Source organism: Mesoplodon densirostris, chromosome 2 (assembly GCF_025265405.1).
Source record: "Mesoplodon densirostris isolate mMesDen1 chromosome 2, mMesDen1 primary haplotype, whole genome shotgun sequence".
In the NCBI taxonomy this organism is placed as follows: domain Eukaryota; kingdom Metazoa; phylum Chordata; class Mammalia; order Artiodactyla; family Ziphiidae; genus Mesoplodon; species Mesoplodon densirostris.
Window position 1 is genome coordinate 111,736,414 of NC_082662.1, and position 19,856 is coordinate 111,756,269.

At 41.1% G+C, this 19,856-nt stretch overlaps 1 protein-coding gene across 4 annotated transcripts in view; it reads right to left on the reverse strand.

The window, feature by feature from the left end:
• POGZ (pogo transposable element derived with ZNF domain) overlaps positions 1–16,732 on the reverse strand; it is a 46,214-nt gene extending 29,482 nt beyond the window's left edge. For all 4 annotated transcript variants that reach the window (XM_060090538.1, XM_060090537.1, XM_060090536.1 and 1 more), the window contains exon 1: positions 16,436–16,732. The gene's annotated coding sequence lies outside the window, so the exon portion shown is untranslated. The remainder of the gene's footprint in view (positions 1–16,435) is intronic.
• Positions 16,733–19,856: the final 3,124 nt, after the last annotated feature.

Sequence of the window (19,856 nt, forward strand, 5' to 3'; positions counted from 1 at the left end):
TTTGCTCATTATGAAATTTTTTGCATTAATATTGAGCCTTAAAAAATGATATATTTGCTGTTTGAGGAAAGCACTCTAGAAACTTGTTTGGAAAACTGGGAATTTCTGAAGAAAGCGCTAACCATTCTGTCTCTAGACTGCTCTTCTACTGATTCTGGACTTGAGCTGCAACATTTCCAGCCTCCAGCCAACCCTGCTTGCTTCAGACTGGCCCCCACAATCCTAACTGGCAAGAGCCAGTTCCTTAATATCTATCCTGTTGTTACTGTTCTGAACTCAGTGGTTTTTGTATACTGATAGACTCCTTGGTTTGTCTCAAGTCTGAAGTCAAGGGGAGATTCTGTCAGCAACCAAGACCTCTCTGTTCAGTCCTTAACGGGTTTTTCCTCAATTGCGTGGCTTGTCCCTATATTTATGCTACTAAATGTATAAAGGTATATAGTTATACCATCCTCTAAATTTTCTCCAATCATTTAATATATTGTGCAATGTTAAATACACTGCATCCTTAAAGCTGTCTGTCCATTTATCTTTATTTCAAAAATCTGAACAACGGGCCAGGATATACTTGAGCTCTGTTTGGTGAAATTTAAATGTAAATAAAATGAAAATAATAGCATAAAAATGATACATTAAAATAGTATTTTATCTTGATTACTGAGCCTTTTTGCACTTAAGTGAGAACCTCACTTGTCACAATCTAATTCCAACCCTACTACTACCTTAAACTCCACCATGATTTTGGGAGTCAGCCTTTAATTTGACTGCTTAAACACTGCTTAAATTACATTCATCTTTGCAATGCAAACAAAGAGTTATTATTACTATGCTGCTCTCCAGTATTAGTTGACTAAAAGTCAATTTCTTTGTCTTGGAATGGGGAGTAGCATTACTGCTCAATGTTCAAACAAAACTTTTAAGGCAAGGACTCTCGGTGCCCTTAGCATCTCAGAAATTTTTCACCACACCCCGAAAGCAAAACCAAAACAAAACAACCAACCTAACCTTTGTGTTTAAATAGTTAGGTCCCTACAATTTGATAGTATTAGCTTGCAAGATGCCCAACAGATGGCATTGTCCCCTTGAAAATTTAAAATATTCCAGCAATGCCGCAGTAAGTTGGCTAGTCAAGTGCCCACAGTTTTAATGGGTAAAGTGCTTCATTTGATTCTAACTGGTCTCTAATATTCTATTTTAATTATTTCTGTGCTCCCAAACCAAAACCACATAGGAAAGAAGGTATGAGCAGGGTAAGAAAAAGCTCTAAAGTGTCAACTTAAAATTTTCTTAGTTTCATATTTAATTTACATATACAAAAGACAATGCTAGCCAGAAACCGAATTAAAAAGAAGCCAAATCCATATCAAAGGCATTCTGAGTCAAGAATATACAACACACTTTTGTATTTTCCAGTCTAGTTCCATTGAAAGAGGTAACATTCTAAACAACTGTTTTCTAACTGCTTAATTTTATACTATTGTTCTTTGCTGTGTAACTTTCTTAGAGCCCACAGCCACCAGACAATTAATGCATACTATCAAACATGCAGCAGAATGAATATAAACTGTGGATAACTTCTACAAATGGTTTTCAAGGACCTTCTTTCAGCTATGACCAGCTACAAGCAAACTCTCCATACATACGCTGAGCAATTTGTAGAAAACTTTCCTTGGGAATAAGCAGAGCTATCTGAATGCAAATTGTGGTTTTCAATGTCATGCTTCTGGATATTTTAATAGCACATCCAAAGGCTGGTCTTTTACCTCAACTATTTATAGTATCATAAAAGACTGAGTTCATGTTTTATCCTGTCAAACAATGAAGATTAATAAAAATAATGAAAGATTCTTCCATCTGACGGGAGTCAAATTATGTTATTCCTACCATGAACAAGATATTCTAAGAAACAGAGTGGAAAAGGCAGATGTGAAACAATGGCAAAGAAGAATGTTTATGTCCTAACTACTTTTTACCAAGTGAGAAAGACAAATAACTCCTCAGATATAAGCTCTGCCAAGACCACCAATGTAAATTAAAAGATTCAAAATGGAAAGAAAATTACACTTAGAAAATATTTTTCAAGGTTTTTACAATGGAGAAGACAGTTAACCAACAAGGTCTGACAACCCAGAAAATAATAAATCTGCTGACTGAGCATATTTTATGACCCACACCAAAACATCTCTGAAAGACACTGAAACCAAGTTTTCCAAACAGTCCTTATTTCTGATCTAGACTCTTCTATCTCAGAATGTGATCATTCCTTTCATTTCACCATCTATAGCTCAGGGTCAAAAAATTAACTCTGTTGAAAAGATGGGCCATGCCACAATAGAGGTATCAACCTGAATTAAATTCCTTGTAAACTTTAAAAATGAAAAATGCAAAAAAAAAGAAAGAAAACTGCAAATTTAGCACCCTTCAGTAGTTTTCCAGCTATCAAAAAGGAATCTTCATTAATATAATGAAATGCTATACTTAATATCTCTACCAAGATGCTCAAGGAACACCATCTTTCTCTGCAGTATTCCAAGTGATCCATGGCCTATAACCACCTTTCAACTATTTTTGATCAAAGAAGACAGGAATTACTAAATATGTAGAACTAAAATATATAATATCTTCCCAAACTATCAGTCTACTCGTGTTTAACTTCTTTCTACACCAAACCTTCAACTTAATTTCTCACAAGAAAAATCTGGAATTTTCCCTTCTCTTCCCTATTATTTTGCTATAAAAGATAAATGTACTCATAGGCTTGGAATACATCTCACATGCAAAAACAAACAGTGACTTCCCTGGTGGTCCAGAGGTTAAGAATCCGCCTGGCAATGCAGGGGACATGGGTTCGAGCCCTGGTCCAGGAAGATCCCACATGCCACAGAGCAACTAAGCCTGTGCGCCTCAACTACTGAGCCACGCTCTAGAACCCATGAGCCACAACTACTGAGCCCGCGTGCCACAACTACTGAAGCCCGCGTACCTAAAGCCCGTACTCTGCAACAAGAGAAGCCACCGCAATGAGAAGCCCATGCACCGCAACAAAGAGTAGCCCCTGCTCACAGCAACTAGAGAAAGCCTGCACGCAGCAACGAAGACCCAACACAGCCAAAAATAAAATGAATAAAATAAATTAAAAAAAAAAAAAAATCCGTGTTCCAATGCAGGGGACGCGGGTTCAATTCCTGGTCAGGGTACTAAGATCCCACATGCCACAAGGCAACTAAGCCCACAGCTACAACTACTAAGCCCGCATGCTCTAGAGCCCGTGCGCCACAACTACTGAGGCTGCACACTCTAGAGCCCACGCACCACAACTAGAGAGAAACTTACAGGCCACAAGGAAAGATCCCACGTACCACAACTAAGACCAGACGCAGGCAAATTAATAACAAAACCAAAAAACTTACATTGAGCTTCAATCCTTACTCAATTTTAGGACATTTTCATTTCTTCTGAAAAAGTGCCAGGTAAAAACCTGAATTTCAGAAATTAAAAGCCAGCACATAGGGAACACCATGCTACATCAAGAGGAAAACTTGCACAGGTAGTAAATTTGAGAATCATATACTATAACCAAGTAAAGGGGCAAACTTTCATCATATTACAACTATGAATCTCTGAATCAAGACTGTAGTGATTCCTTTTCTGCTATTCCTAAAATGAGATATCAATTTTAATTATATACAGGAGTAGGGAATTCCCTGGCAGTCCAGTGGTTAGGACTCCATGCTTCCACTTCAGGGGGCCTGGGTTTGAGCCTTGATTAGGGCCAAAAAAAAAATTATATACAAGAGTAGACATGGGGCTTCCCTGGTGGCGCAGTGGTTGAGAGTCCGCTTGCCGATGCAGGGGACACGGGTTCGTGCCCCAGTCCGGGAAGATCCCGCATGCCGCGGAGCGGCTGGGCCCGTGAGCCATGGCCGCTGAGCCTGTGCGTCCGGAGCCTGTGCTCCGCAACGGGAGAGGCCACAACAGTGAGAGGCCCGCGTACCGCAAAAAAAAAAAAATAGACATGTATCCATCACCCAGCTTTAAAAATCATCAACCAATCTTGTTTCATCTATGCCCTCTCTCCTTCATATTATTTTGAAACTAATCTCTAATATCATATTTATAAATATTTTATTATGTAGCTCTAAAAGATAAGGACTTGAAAAGATCATGTACCAAAAAAAAAAAAAAAGTCATAGAGAATTCCTTGGTCATCTAGTGGTTAGGACACGGTGCTTTCACTGCTGGGGCGGGGTCTGATCCCTGGTTGGGGAGCTGAGATCCCACAAACTGCATGGCCAAATTTTAAAATAAATAAATAAATAAATCATAGTACCATTAATATGCCTAAAAGATTTATAGTCTCTTAATATCAAATACCTAGTCAACACTGAAATCTCAAATTCTCTCAAATGTCATATTTCTTTTTAAATTTATTTTATATGGAATATAGCTAATTTACAATACTGTGTTAGTTTCAGGTGTACAGCAGTGGTTCAGTTATACATATTCATATATCCCTTTTTTTTCAGATTCTTTTCCCATATATGTTATTACAGAATACTGAGTAGAATTTCCTGTGCTATATAGTAGGTCTTTGCTGATTATCTGTTTTATATATAGTAGTGTGTATATGTTAATCCCAAACTCCTAATTTATCCCTCCCCCCATCTTTCCCCTTTGGTAACCATAAATTTGTTCTTGAAGCCTGTAAGTCTGCTTCTGTTTTGTAAGTTCATTTGTATCATTTTTTAGATTCCACAAATAAGTGATATCACATATTTGTCTTTCTCTGTCTGACTTACTACACTTAGTATGATAATCTCTAGGTCCATGCATGTTGCTGCAAATGGCATTATTTCATTCTTTTTTTATGGCTGAGTAATATTCCATTGTATGTATGTACCACATCTTCTTTACCCATTCCTCTGTTGATAGACATTTAGGTTGCTTCGATGTCTTAACTAAATACCATATTTCTTAAAGTTTGTTTGGTTCAGGTTCAAATAAGGTCCACCACATATTATGATTATTTGATAAGTTTCTTAGGTCTCTTTTTTTTTTTCCAGTACGCAGGCCTCTCATTGTTGTGGCCTCTCCCATTGCGGAACACAGGCTCTGGATGCGCAGGCTCAGTGGCCATGGCTCACGGGCCTAGCCGCTCCGTGGCATGTGGGATCTTCCCGGACTGGGGCACGAACCCGTGTCCCCTGCATCGGCAGGCGGACTCTCAACCACTGCGCCACCAGGGAAGCCCAAGTCTCTTTTAATTTATAGATCTTCCTTCATCTTCCCCCCCACAGCATGTAATTTATTTGTTGAAGAACCAGGTCACCTCTTGCAGTTTCTACAGTCTGGATATTGTTGATTACATACACATGGCATTTAATATATGTCTCTGGCCTCTGTATATCCTGAAATTGATAGCTGGATCTAGAGACATGATTAGATACAGGTTTAACATTTTTTCCCCAAGACTACTCACAAGGGCAGGATATTCTTCCATCAGGAATCCTTCCATCCAGGCTCAATGCCTAGATCTAGTCATTCTGAATCTATCATTCCCTTTTCATTTATTAACTGAAACACCTTGATTTAAAAAAAAACAAAACGGGCTTCCCTGGTGGCGCAGTGGTTGAGAATCCGCCTGCCGATGCAGGGGACACGGGTTCGTGCCCCGGTCCGGGAAGATCCCACATGCCGCGGAGTGGCTGGGTCCGTGAGCCATGGCCGCTGAGCCTGCGCGTCCGGAGCCTGTGCTCCGCAACGGGAGAGGCCACAACAGTGAGAGGCCCGCGTACCGCAAAAAAACAAACAAACAAAAAAAACATATCTACTATTTGGTTACCCAGTGGTGCAGTTCATATAGTAAAAGTCTCGACTCTTTCCATCTTGCTTCTTTCTCTTTATTTACCAGTTTTCAAAATAATGATGTTTCACTAGCATTTCCTCAAAGTGACCAATGAGCTTATTCTTTTTTAAAAAAATTAATTAATTAAATTTATTTTTGGCTATGTTGGGTCTTCGTTGCTGCACGCAGGTTTTCTCTAGTTGCGGTGAGCCGGGGCTACTCTTCGTTGCGGTGCACGGACTTCTTGCGGTGGCTTCTCTTGTTGCAGAGCACGGGCTCTAGGCACACAGGCTTCAGTAGCTGTGGCACGCAGGCTCAGCAGTTGTGGCAGACGGGCTTAGTTGCTCCGTGCCATGTGGGATCCTCCCGGACCAGGGCTCGAACCCATGTCCCCTGCATTGGCAGGTGGATTCTTAACCACTGCACCACCAGGGAAGTCCAATAAGCTTGTTCTTTTTTTTTTTTTTTTTTTGGCGGTACGCGGGCCTCTCACTGCTGTGGCCTCTCTCCCGCTGTGGAGCACAGGCTCCGGACGCACAGGCCCAGCGGCCACGGCTCACGGGCCCAGCCACTCCACGGCATGTGGGATCTTCCTGGATCGGGGCACGAACCCGTGTCCCCTGCATGAGCAGGCGGACTCCCAAACACCGCGCCACCAGGGAAGCCCAAGCTTGTTCTTAAACCATCATTATATCACATCATATGACACATCAATTTAAATATATTTGATATGTTTTGATCCACTGCAGTTATCCTTATTGATACTCAAAGTATCCTATTTTGGCTACTGGGAACTTCTCAGTTAGCTCCTGAGCTCTTGTGTTTGATAAAATCCTGGTTGTAAGTTTCAGGCTCATCTCATACATTCTTGCCCCAGACCTAGAATCAGCCATTTCTCTAAGGAGCCCTGATTCCTTTTGGTGTGGAATGATGTTCCAAGATCGCAGTCTAGATGCTAGTGACTTCTCTGCTCATTAAAAAAAAAAAAAAAAAAATTTTTATTTGGCTGCATCGGGTCTTAGTTGCAGCATGCGGGATCTTTCGTTGCGGCGCGTGGGCTCTAGAGTGTGTGGGCTCAGTAGTTGCGGCACACGGGCTCTCTAGCTGTGATGCGTGCAGGCTCTAGAGTGCACAGGCTTAGCTGCTCTGCAGCATGTGGGATCTTAGTTCCCGGACCAGGGATTGAACCCACGTCCCATGCATTGGAAGGCGGACTCTTAACCACTGGACCACCAGGGATACCCCTCTGCTCATTTTAAACATAAAATTATCTCCATATCAACCCCCAACTATTAGTCAGCTACCTTCAATTTCGCTTCTATGTCATTCGGCAGAAAAATTCCAAATCTACAAATAAGACTTGTCTTAGAAACTTAAAACAAACTTCTATTTTCTCCTGAGATTCTTACTTGAGATGTTTCAATCTTTTAAACTTTATTAACTAATTCTCATTACTTCCACTCTTTTTCCAACCTTTCCCATTCCCTAACAAGTTGCCCACATCATTTTCCTCACTGGCAGAATTTACATATAGTTAAAAAAAATTTTTTTTAAGAACAATCAAAGATTAATAAAGAGGACACAGCATGCAGTTTAACCAAGTCCTTTAGCAAGTAACTTTTTTTGAGGCTGCCTTCATTACCTTAACATAATCATCTATGTTTTGTTGCATTTTTCAGTAGTCTGTTCATTTTTTATTACTGAGTAGCGTTCCATTTATGGATAAACTATCCATCCACATGTTGACAGACAGTTTTCAATTTTTCAGGCTATTATGAATAAACCTGCTATGAACATTTGGGCACAAGTCTTTGTATGTGCATGTTTTCATTATTTTGGATAAATAACTAGGAGAGGAATTTCTGGGCCATAGGGTAAGTGTATATTTAACTTCCAAAGAAATGGTTAATTTTCCAAACACTAGCCTAAGTAGCTTCTGAATTACCCAATTTACAAGTCCTGCAGAGATGGTCTTGTAACTTACTATCTATCTATTTATTGCCACGCCACAGGGCATGCAAGATCTTAGTTCCCTGACCAGGGATCGAACCCACGCCCCCTGCATTGGAAGCATGGAGTCTTAACCACTGGACTGCCAGGGAAGTCCCCGTAACGTACTTTATAATGTGGGGTTGCTTAGCTCCTATGACTCTTAGTTTGGGGCCCTCAGCTGATACTCTGAAACAACAGGAACATTCATATTTAACTAACATATAAGATACTCAATTTAACATTCTTCCCTTAACTACTGGACTGTAATATTTGAGAGGGCAGGAACCATGTCTTTCTTATTTATTTATTAAATTGAAGTACAATTGATTTACAATGTTGGGTCAGTAAAGTGATTCAGTTATACAAACATATATTAAATATATATGTATGTAATATACATATGTATAATATATATATATTCTTTTTCAGATTCTTTTCCCTTACTGGTTATTACAAAATATTGAATATAGTCCCCAGTAACTATTTTTTTAAAGACTGTCTTTTCTTGAATGCCAAGATATAAACAGATCACCTCAAAGATATCAAATTTCTCAACTACTCCTAACAAAAACTTTACCCATAACACATAGCTAATAAGGTTATTTTCCAAGCAAACTGGGAGGTGGGAGGGGGATGAGATAAAGCAAAAGACCTACACCTTACAAATGAAGAGCTCATTTCTAGTTTCAATAAAATTTCTAATAGAGCTAAAAGATGTCATCATATTCCAGTGTTCTCCAGCATATACTAAGCACAGTCCAAGCCGTGCAGCATATCTGCAGAAGGGAACTGTGTTCAACGTCTGTACATAGGTTATATAAAGGGAAACCTAGATCATTAAGGAATCCACGTATACCAGTGGCTTTTATCCAACTCAGTAATACTCAAACAGGGATAATCTGCCCCCAGAAGACATATGGCAATGTCTGGAGACATTTCTGGTAGTCATAACTAGGGGTGGGGTTGGGGAAGGGTGCTACTGGCATCTATCTAGTGGCAAGTGGCCAGGGGTGCTACTAAACATCCTACAATGCACGAGACAGACGGGGACTTATCTGGCACAAAATGTTAATAGTGCCGAGATTGAGAAACCTTGATCAAACTGAATCCATGTTCTGAAGGGGAAAATTTTTTTAAAAAATCATCCCATGTTCTATGCATAAAAAACTCTCATTTCTTTTTTTTTAAAATTGAAGTATAGTTGACTTACAATGTTATGTTAATTTTCTCATTTCTTTTTAAAATAATTTATCCTCTCTGCAACAGAAAAGATGAGAACAAGATCCCTATGAATTGTTCAAATGGTTACATCTTAACACAGTAAAAACATTTTTATAAAACTCATATACATCTAGTTTGTTTCACCCTATAATGATCTACCTGTGAAACTTGTTCCTGCCTAAGTACGTAATTTCTCCTTATAAAACTTTAGCATTATGATGTTAGTTCTGTAAATTTACGGTTACTATCAGTATTAACTGGTAAATAATCTTAGTGAAAATAATTTCCCAAAGTCCCAAAATCTTAATTTCTAAAATTTCTGGTTTTCACCCCTTTACTATTCCTCTGTGGGTTGCTTTTGCTAAATATATCAGCTCTTATTGCCTCTTCAACTTTCCAATCATTTTTTCAGAGGGCAGTGAACCAAAATGACACGATGCAAACTTAGTTCTGTGGTCCTTCTCAAAGTCCTATTGTTATGCTTAAACTTAAAATTACGGAAGTAGCTCTATGTCTCAAAGCCAAAAGTTATGACAGTAATAAGTTTAAATAGAAAAATGTTAGCCAATAATACAAACTCTACCTGTCATCAGCTGTTTGGTCTGTGGCTTGTTCTTTTGTAAACAAACAAACAAAAGCTATTGACAATAATGTTTAACCTGAATCAAACCAAGCACTTAAATTTAACTTCCAGTTTTTAGGAAATACAGCAGTAGAGGAATAAGTTAAGTATCACCTCAAGGAAATAATGAGATAAATCCAAAAAGTGGGACATTTTAAAAGGAAATAATCAGACAAGTGCAGAATATGGAATATTTTATAAAACTACTAACACAGTTTAAAAATGTCAATCACACACACATGTATACATGCATGCCTACACACAGAGCGAGAAGACTAAACCAGACGACTGAAAGAAACTAAAGCGATGTAACAAAATGCAACACGTAAACCTTTACTGGATTCTGGTTCATAAAAAAGCTATAAATGACATATTGGGGAGAACTGGAACATTTGAATATAGACTAGATACAAGACAATATTTGGAAATTATTTTTAATTTTCTTAGAAAGAATAGTGGTATTAGAGTTATGCAGGAGAACGTATTTATTCTTAGCAAATGCATGAAATGTTCAGTGCAAGTATCATGACTGTGACTTTCAGGTGGTTCAGCAAATATATATTTTGGCGTTTTCTTACAGACATCAAATATGCCAACATTAAAAATGGTTGTGTCGGGACTGCCCTGGTGGCACTGTGGTTAAGAATCCGCCTGCCAATCCAGGGGATGTGGGTTCGAGCCCTGGTCCGGAAAGATCCCACATGCCACGGAGCAACTAAGCCTGTGTACCACAACTACTGAGCCTGTGCTCTAGAGCCTACGAGCCATAAGTACTGAAGCCCATGTGCCTAGAGCCTGTGCTCCGCAACAAGAGAAGCCCACGCTCCGCAGTGAAGAGTAGCCCCCACTCACCACAACTAGAGAAAGCCGGCACGCAGCAATGAAGACCCAACGCAGCCAAAAATAAATAAATGGATAAATTTATGAAAAAAAAATTGTTGTGTTTAGGTGGTGGGTTCATTGTAGATACTCCTTGTAGTATTCTTTCACCTTTTCTACATGCATGAAATTTTCTTAAAATTAAAAGTTGGGGGGATCAGATGAGCAAGGTCTGAGAATCTAACATAAAATATGGTGGCTATAGTTGATAACACTATAATTGATATTTGCTGAAAGAGTAGAATGTTCACATACACACAAGATAAATATGTGAGGTGATGGATGTGTTAATTAACTGAATGGGGGGAATCCTTTCACAATATTTATGTATATGAAATCACCATGATGTACAGTTTAACATCCTACAATTTTATACGTCAATTACACCTCAATAAAGCTGAAATTTAAAAAAAAAAGAAAAAAAGGAACGGGGAATAACTACCTACTCATATCTTGGTTGTGATATTTTGTTCTACTATATTCTGCCATTTTCTTTTTGCCATTTACTAAATCAAACTGGTAGCCTCATGGGTTGAATTTTCTGTTAACTTGTTCTCATTTCTAGGAGCAATTTTCACATAGATTATATATACACATTTCTAAAGATGTTGCACAATAATTAAATGTTAGAAAAAATAAATCGAAGTTGAGTTATACAGGTTACCAAGGAGGTACTGTAAGATGAGATGAACACTGCCGTCTTCCGTTAATCAACGCATCATGATTATCTGACATCTTGGTAACCTATCTGGTTTCTGTATTTTGTAGCAGTAATTACACTGCTAACATGATTTTCGTGCACTCAGTAGGTTTTACTCAACACTGCAGCTCACACGGGACTATTAGTGATTCCCACAGTCTTTAAGTCTGGCATTCATCTTTCCATCCATAATATGGGTGTACCAGATACATACCTCTCTAGGGAGGACTGAGTTGTATCTTAAACGCTGGCAAATATGGTAGTCTACCTTATACTCAGGTCCTATAAAATCAGCTAGTCAGTAAAAGCCTACATAACTGAAAAGCAAGATACAAAGAGACTCTTTATACAATCTTATTTAAAAGCAGCAAAAAGAATCCCTCAGTTACAACTGTCAGTCTACCTCTGAAGTATTTAATGGGCAGAAATATCTACCTATCTTCACCTCAAATAAGATTAGGAAAACATGTTTTCTACCAAAACTCTCCAGACAGATTTGGCTCTTGAAGCGTTGAATTCCTTTAATTTGTCTGGTTCTTTTATAGCTCTCAAGTAAACTCCAGGAATGAAGAATTCAGTATCTAACATTTTCAATTCACTGCTAGTGCATACCCACCCATACATAAATCAAAATAAAAAGAACATCTGGAACAGAAAAAATGTCTTAAAAAATTTAAGAATACCACTCTCTTGCTCCTGAGTGAGAAATAAACAATAATAATCCTCAAAACAATCTGTATTCAAGTTACTTCAATTTTTGACTTTAAAAGGGATTCATTCCAGAAAACCTACAGGGCTGAATACTTAGTATGGCTATAAAACTAATTATTGTTAAACTTGTGATAAGAAGCATTTATTTACCCAGTCTTCTGTATGGCCCATTTTGTCTCTCACAGTAACTGCTGTAGAACCTCACATATAATATTCACAATGGGTTCTTAAATAGTCTTTTTTTTTTTTTTTTTTTTTTTGCGGTATGTGGGCCTCTCACTGCTGTGGCCTCTCCCGTTACGGAGCACAGGCTCCGGATGTGCAGGCTCAGCGGCCATGGCTCACGGGCCCAGCCGCTCCGCAGCATGTGGGATCTTCCCAGACCGGGGCACGAACCCGCGTCCCCTGCATCGGCAGGCGGACTCTCAACCACTGCGCCGCCAGGGAAGCCCTTAAATAGTCTTAGTAATCTGCCTAATATTCTCAAACATAAAATACTTTCCACTTATCTGGCAGCAAATCTCCTATCAAGAAGAACCCAAATATATTCATTATGGGCTCTTTACTAAAACGACAACTAAAGTGAGAAGTTAAGTTTCCTATTTTTAAAGGGTACAATATTCAGTTCTTCTCCCAAGAAAAGTTCTTCTTCACTGACAGTTCTATGTTGTCTAAATTCCATTTCTACTCAACTTCATTTAACTCTGCCAAATACTAGCAAAACATTAGTCCTTTCTCCTCTCCTCTGGAGTTACATGTAAAAATACGTTTTTGTGGATATGGCTTATTATCACAAACCAGATTGCCAAAGAATCTATCAAAGTCTTACCATACTGATATTATGACAAAGACACCACCAGCTCTAGGGTTTGTAATTTAAATCAGAAATCTCGGGCTTTCCTGGTGGCGCAGTGGTTGAGAGTCCGCCTGCCGATGCAGGGGACACGGGTTCATGCCCTGGTCCGGGAAGATCCCACATGCCGTGGAGCGGCTGGGCCCGTGAGCCATGGCCGCTGAGCCTGTGCGTCCGGAGCCTGTGCTCCGCAGGGGGAGAGGCCACAACAGTGAGAGGCCCGCGTAACGCAAAAAAAAAAAAAAAAAAAAAAAAAAGAAATCTCCACTTTCAACAAAGAGACATATATGGAGAATAAAGACTGACACATTATCTGGAATACATTTTATTTTACTATGATATAATAACAGGCATTATTATGCACTTTTCATTCATTATCACAATTCTCACTATATACCCTAAGTAATACATTTTACAGATAAGGTCAAAACGAGGTTTAGAGAGTTTAAGTAACTTGCCCTAGGTTACAGTTGGTTTGAATCCTGGCTGGGATATTTACTAAGCTTTTTTTGCTCCGGAATTCTTCCCCAAGTCATTGCCTCTTCCATTATTAACTTCAACATTTCTGAATTCTCCGGAAGTTTCTATACGGAGACAGATTTGGATGATCTCAGGAGCAGAAGGATAGGAGAGACCCAGTTTTTGGTCTCGGGATCCCTTTACATTCTTAAAATTATTAAGGATCCCAAAGAGCTTTGTTTATGTGGACTTTACCTTTTGATACTTACATTAGAAATTAAAACGTAAAAAATGTAAATACTTATCAGTATATTCAAAAACACACCTATTACATGTTAACCTAAATAACATTTTCAATTAAAAATTACTACTTTTCCCCCAAAGAGTGAAATAACGTTGTTTTACATTTTTGCAAATATTTCATGTCTAGGTTAATAGAAGGGTTTGATTCTCATAACTGCTTCTGCATTCAGTCTGTGGTTCTATGTTGTTTTGGTTAAGTATATAACAAAGATCTGCTGTCACACAGATAGAAAAAGGGAAAAGTATTCTAAAAACCTTTCCAGATAGTTTGTATATTGATATAGTACTAAAGATAGACAAATGATAGTTTCTTAAAGGATAACTGCATCTTGGAATCTGAAACCCTATCAATGAATGTTATCTTAAAATCCATTGATGTACCTTAGATTTTGAAATGATTTCTTACTCATGGTGACTTTCAAACATCATGCAATGGTCATTTGGAAAATACAGATTTACTGAATTATGCCTATCTTCCAACTATTGACACATTTCATCACACAATATAGAAAAAAATCATAGTCATTAAAACTGACGTTATAAGAAAAGTCAAGTACCAAGAAGTTGTTAAGCTTGAGGTATCAACTTTTTAAAAATTCTAATTTTCACTCTCAAATTTTTATCACTGGGAACAAATACTATCGTTTTCCTTGAAGTGACAAGCTCACACTTTTTCAAGAAAACATCCACAAACACTCAAGTGTTAAAAACTGTAGTTTATCAGTCATTCTTTCAAGTAAAAATGCTGTTCCAGGAAACAAGCAACTCACAACTAAATCTCTCAAGTGCCTTTCCTTATGACAAAGATCTACCTCAGCAGGCGGTGTTAAGTGCTTCAGGCACACTTCCCATTTGGTCATAGATTCTTATAAATTAAAAAGACATGTACTAAAGGGTTGAAATTTAATAAAATTATTTTTACTGCTTCATCAAGGACATTCTCAAGTAAGTATAGAGTTTCCTGCAGTAGTTTTATCAAGTGTTGCCTTTGGATCGTAAGTGCAAATGTCAGTGAAAAAGATAAACAGTGTCTCAGTATTATTTTGAAAACAGTTATGACCTCGAAACTCTCCTGAATGGGCCGGAGGGGATTCCCAGGGGTCAGCAGACCACATTTTGGGAACTGCTTTTCTAGATTATACCACTGGTTCAAGGTGGGGGTGGAAACTAACAAAATCCTGTTCATTCCAAGAGTTTTCATTCTGTTAGTTCCTTTAGTTTGAGATACATCAGTGTAGCTGGTACGTTATAACCATAATATACGAAAGGGGAAGGAAATCAAGGGCATAGATTGCCACTTAATTGTTCGAAGATTATAGTCTGAGCACCTTTATGCTGGATCAATAACTCAATATGGTGGTTACCCTAATCAGTCTCAGCTGAAGGACTGCAGATTAAAAATGTAAAGATGATACTCCTCTCCCCATCCCATCCAAAAGAGCTTGGGGATGAGGCCCCCCCAAACCGCACTTTTAGCGATCTGCAAGGTACTTTTTATGCACCCCGAAGTTAAGAACGATTGTGCTAAGTAGTTCAAAGTCCAATTCCCAGTTCCAAAAGCAAGGGGTCTCAAAATTCAACGTCGTTCGCCAAGAAGCAGCCCCCCCCCGCCCCCGCCGTTTCCCTTCATCTAGATGGGAAAATTCCTTTGAAAGTTAAATTGTACTTCTGTGGGGTTTTGAGCTGCAGTGGGAGGTCTCTAAAAGAGTGTAGAGGGCTGGGCCACAGTCTGCAACAGAACGACGGCTGTTCCGATAGGACACCTGTATCTCAATTTCCAGCTCGAAAAAGAGATCTGGGCTAAACGACTTACTCTTTCCAGCTCTACCTTTTTCTGAGCTGAAAATATCCAAGACATTGAGAGAAATGTCCAGTATTATTAACAATTTGAGAGAATCCCGTGTCTGACAGAAGAGGGAATCAGGAAAACTCGCAGAATGGAGAGAAAGCAGGTGGATCAACATCACTCCTTTTCAGAAGGTGCTAAGAATCTAGAGAAAATAGTCCCTGGGATAAACATGGCGCCCACCGCGGCAGGATATAACCATACGAAAATAAAGCTTTTTCCGCCACATCCCATTTTGTAAATCACGGCGCCACCCCAAAATTTTAGAGCCGGGGGAGGAGACTTTGTAAACCGCGGTGAACTAAGGCTTCGGGTGTACTATACGACCAAGCGGGGATTACATAACACAAGGAAGAGACTAAGCAATCACTCATTTCCCTCCTCGCGCTCAAAAAGAGCGCCCCACTCGTTCCCCGGCGGGGGTGGCGCGGGGACGGCCGAGCACCATCCCCACCCCCGGGGGACTTCGGCCCACCGCCCCTCCCGCCCGCCTCCCCAGCGCGGCCTCGCCCTCCCCTCCCGCCGCGCCCCGCCGGCTCGCCACCGCCCGCGCCCCCGCCCCCGCCTCTTCCCCAGCGGGCCGCCGCCCGCGCCCGCGCCCGCCCACTCCTCCGAGACGCCTCGCGCCGGGTGTGCGTGTGGACGTCGGGTGTGTGCGGGGCCGTGGACCGCGAGTGCGCGCGCGCGCGCTGCTGCAGGCGCCGGGGGCGGCCGGCAGGCAGACAAGGGCCTGCCCGGCCCGCCGCGCGGCTCCCGGGGCGTACGCACTCACACACGCGCTCGCGCGCCGCACCCCACGCCCGCCGCCGCCGCCGCCGCCGCGGGCCGCGCCGCCACTCGAGGGGGGCGGGGGCGCGCGCCACCGGGCCCCCGCCCCCACCCCTCGCGCTCCCGCCCCATCCCCCTCTCATTGTCTCGCCTCGGAACGCCTCGCCCAGCGAAAAGATAACGGAACCCCCGGGAGAAGGGGGGTGGGGAGAGAGAAAGCTCGCTCGCTCACTCACCTCCCGTGGTCGTCGCCGCCGGTAGTCTGACCCGAGGAAGGCGCCGTCGCCTTAAAGGGACCTTGCACCCGGCGCCGGGAGAAGGGGGTGGGAGCAGGGGAGGGGACGGGGGCTTGGGGGGAGACGGAGAAGAGGGAACCGTTGAAAGCTCGTCTCCCCGAGGGTGAAAGGAAACCTCCCTCGGGTTCGAGTGATTTGGGGTGGATTTTTTTCCCGAGGGGGGCGGGGGGGCCCCGAGGGAGGGGGGCGGGGGGGCCAAGGAATGCGGCTCCGTGTACGGGAGCTGGCGCGGGGGAGAGAGACGCCGACTCCCCCCACCGACCCTCTCGCCCCGCGGAGGGATACGGCTCGTCACTTCCGCCCTCCCCCTTTCGTGGTTTTTCAATTGGTTGGAGCGCGTGGCACGTCATGTGCTCATCCTAACCCCTGCCCGGGCTTCTTTTCTAGTCAAGTTTGTCTGGGCCTGCAAATAAATAAATAAATAAATAAAATTTTTAAAAAAATGAAATTAAAAATGATTAGCCCAGAAGCAATATCTAAATTTTGGTGAGAAAGATGGGATTTCCAAAGAAAATACTTCCCTGGACTTTCCAAGGAAATTTTGGGCATCTCCACACTTTCCACTCAAGGCTTATACCTAATCAAAAGGGGAACCTCATGCCACAGGCCAGATGGTGAGGCCCAATGGCACCAACGACTGATATTGGAACAAAGGCATCAAAATGGCACTCGTTCTTCAAGAGACATTCGGTCAGGTAGCTTTAAGTGAAGAACTTTTAAAAGCCATTTTTACCCTGAACCCTTCTGGATTCTGGAAGGAAGTCACACATGATTGCTTATTAAGGTAGTTCATGTATGGAAACTATTTTGAGATGAATAGATTCAACAGAGATCTTCAATTCAAAGAAACCGTAGCCTTCACAATTGTGCTTTTTGCTCCAATCAAGGCTGAGATGGACTGGCCCAAAGAAATTGCTTTGTCCATTCAAGACTATCCTCCTGTTATTTTTCCTCAAACAAAAACTAACCTCTTTTCCAAGTAACTAAGAAATTTTTTTCTTTATTACCTCCTGAAGTGATGATAAAATTATAGTATTTTCCTTGGATATTTGAGGATACTGTTGCTCTTTAAGCAATACACAAATATTTGCTCCAAACCAAATGCTAAATCAAAGTACTTGGCGCAAGACTGGGGAGATGCACAACCACATTTATTCCTTCTCTAGGTACACACTCCAAACCACCAGACGATGAAAATAGGCAGTGGAGGTAAGCATTCCAAATTGTGCACCCATGGGCATGCACGCACCACCACCCATTTTCATCATCCCATTTCATACATCTCAAAAACACGTGAAGGATTTCAACTAGTCATTCTTAGGAAGAACTTTATTACTTGAATTGGAAGAATCACTGAGCCTTCTGAAAATTCTTCTGAAACCGTTCCAGACCTGATCTGGAAAAGCCCATGCTGGGATTATGGAATCAATCATCAAAAGACATTCTGCATGAAGTTCTAATCCTATTTTATGCTTTCCTGCAATAATTCAATTCATTATAATGTCATTTGCCTCTGAAATATTCTTGGTGAAAAATATTTTGCCATGCTCTAAGTGGCAGCTTATGCTCTCTGCCAATGAGGTCTAGCCCAGCAGATTGTACCATCTACCACTGACCAACCACCATTAGCATACCATACTGAAAATGCATCATGCATGTATTCATTTATTCAACAAATATTTATTGAGTACTTTCTATATGCCAGGCACTGTTCTAGATGCTGGGAATGCAACGACAAAGGAAACAAAGTCCCTGAATTCATGAAACTTATACTCTAGTGGGGAGAGACATACAATATACACATAAATTGTTCCAATATCTATTACAGAATAACAAATGGTCCCAAAACTTGGTGGGTTGGCACAACAATTTTATTATTATCTCTCACAGTTCTGGGAGGTGATTAGACTAAGCTAAACAGTTCTCACTTGGAGTCTCATTCAGTGGCTGAGGCTGAAGTCATCTCAAAAGCTTCCTCAAAAGTCTAGAAGTTGATGACTGTTGGCTTGGACTGAAGCTGGGGCTGTAGGTCAAAACAGTGAGCTGTTGGCCTCTCCATGTGGCCTAGGCTTCCTCATATTATAGTGACTGAATTCCAAGATTTAGTGCCCCAAGAGGACCAGGCAGAAGTTGTCTGGCTTTTTGTGACCTAGCCTCAGATGTCACATAGCATCACTTCCACCACAGTTACAGGCCCACTTCGATTCAAGAGGGATGGGAAACATCTCTCAAAGGGAGTAGTAGAAACATCACATTGTAAGAAAAGTATGTGGAATGTGAAATCTTGTTGTGGTCATCTTGGAGAATACAATCTGCCACACAAATAAATGAATATATAATATGTGATATGGTGATAGGTACTATGGTGGGGAAAAGGGCAGGACAGGGAATTGGGAGTGTGGTACTCCCAAAGGGGTAGAGGGTGGTTGGAGAAGGCTTTGTCATTAAGGTGATATTTGAGCACAGACCTGAAGAAGGTGAAGCCAAGTTCAGGTTTTACTCTTAGAAGTCACTGGAGGATTTTGAGCCAAGGAGTGACATGACATGAGAAATATCTTTAAAGGAACACTCTGGCCACTTGGAGAGAATAACTGGTAGGGGCAAGGTTAGCAAGCTATTGCAATTTTCAGGTGAGAGATGATGGTGGCCTGGACCACGGTGGGAGCTGTGGAGCTGCTGAGTGAGTTCTGCAGTATGTTGTTTACTTTTCTGTGACCTATTTTTCTGTAGTTTAGTTTGTGCCCTGGGAGACAGTTTTGACCCATAATGGCTAAAAAATTTGTGTGAGTGATGGTGCTATGCCTGCCACAAAAAAATGAAGGATATCCTGCTGAATGTTAAAATGGGAGTTTTGCAGGGATTGGAGGCATCTTTGAGGAAAGAATTCAGGAAACAAGGGTAAAGATCAACAGATAATCAGGGAATGGAATAAGTTCTTTGACACTGTAAAAGGTATCCTAACTATGCCACAGCCTGGGAGGATTGATCAACAGTTGAATGACTGATAGCTGGAAGAAATCGGGGGCAGAGACGTCTATAAGTTCAGAGTATTTGAAGAAAACTCTACCACCTTGCAACACCAGAGCCACATCTCAAAAAAGACTTTACAGTTAGCGTTCCCATTTCCAGAAACGTATTCTCCTAGCTGAAGAGGGAGAGCCTGTATTAATTTGGACAGTCTTGGAACATTTTGTTGTCATCTGCTAACACACAAGTTTCTAGAGTGAAATAATAGAACTGATACTTGTGGTCTCCTGTATTTGAACCATCTTGATGATGATGGGAGAACCAAAGCAGCAGAACAAATAACCTGGATTAAATCCCTAGAAATCAATCCACATGTACCTCTATAACATATTGG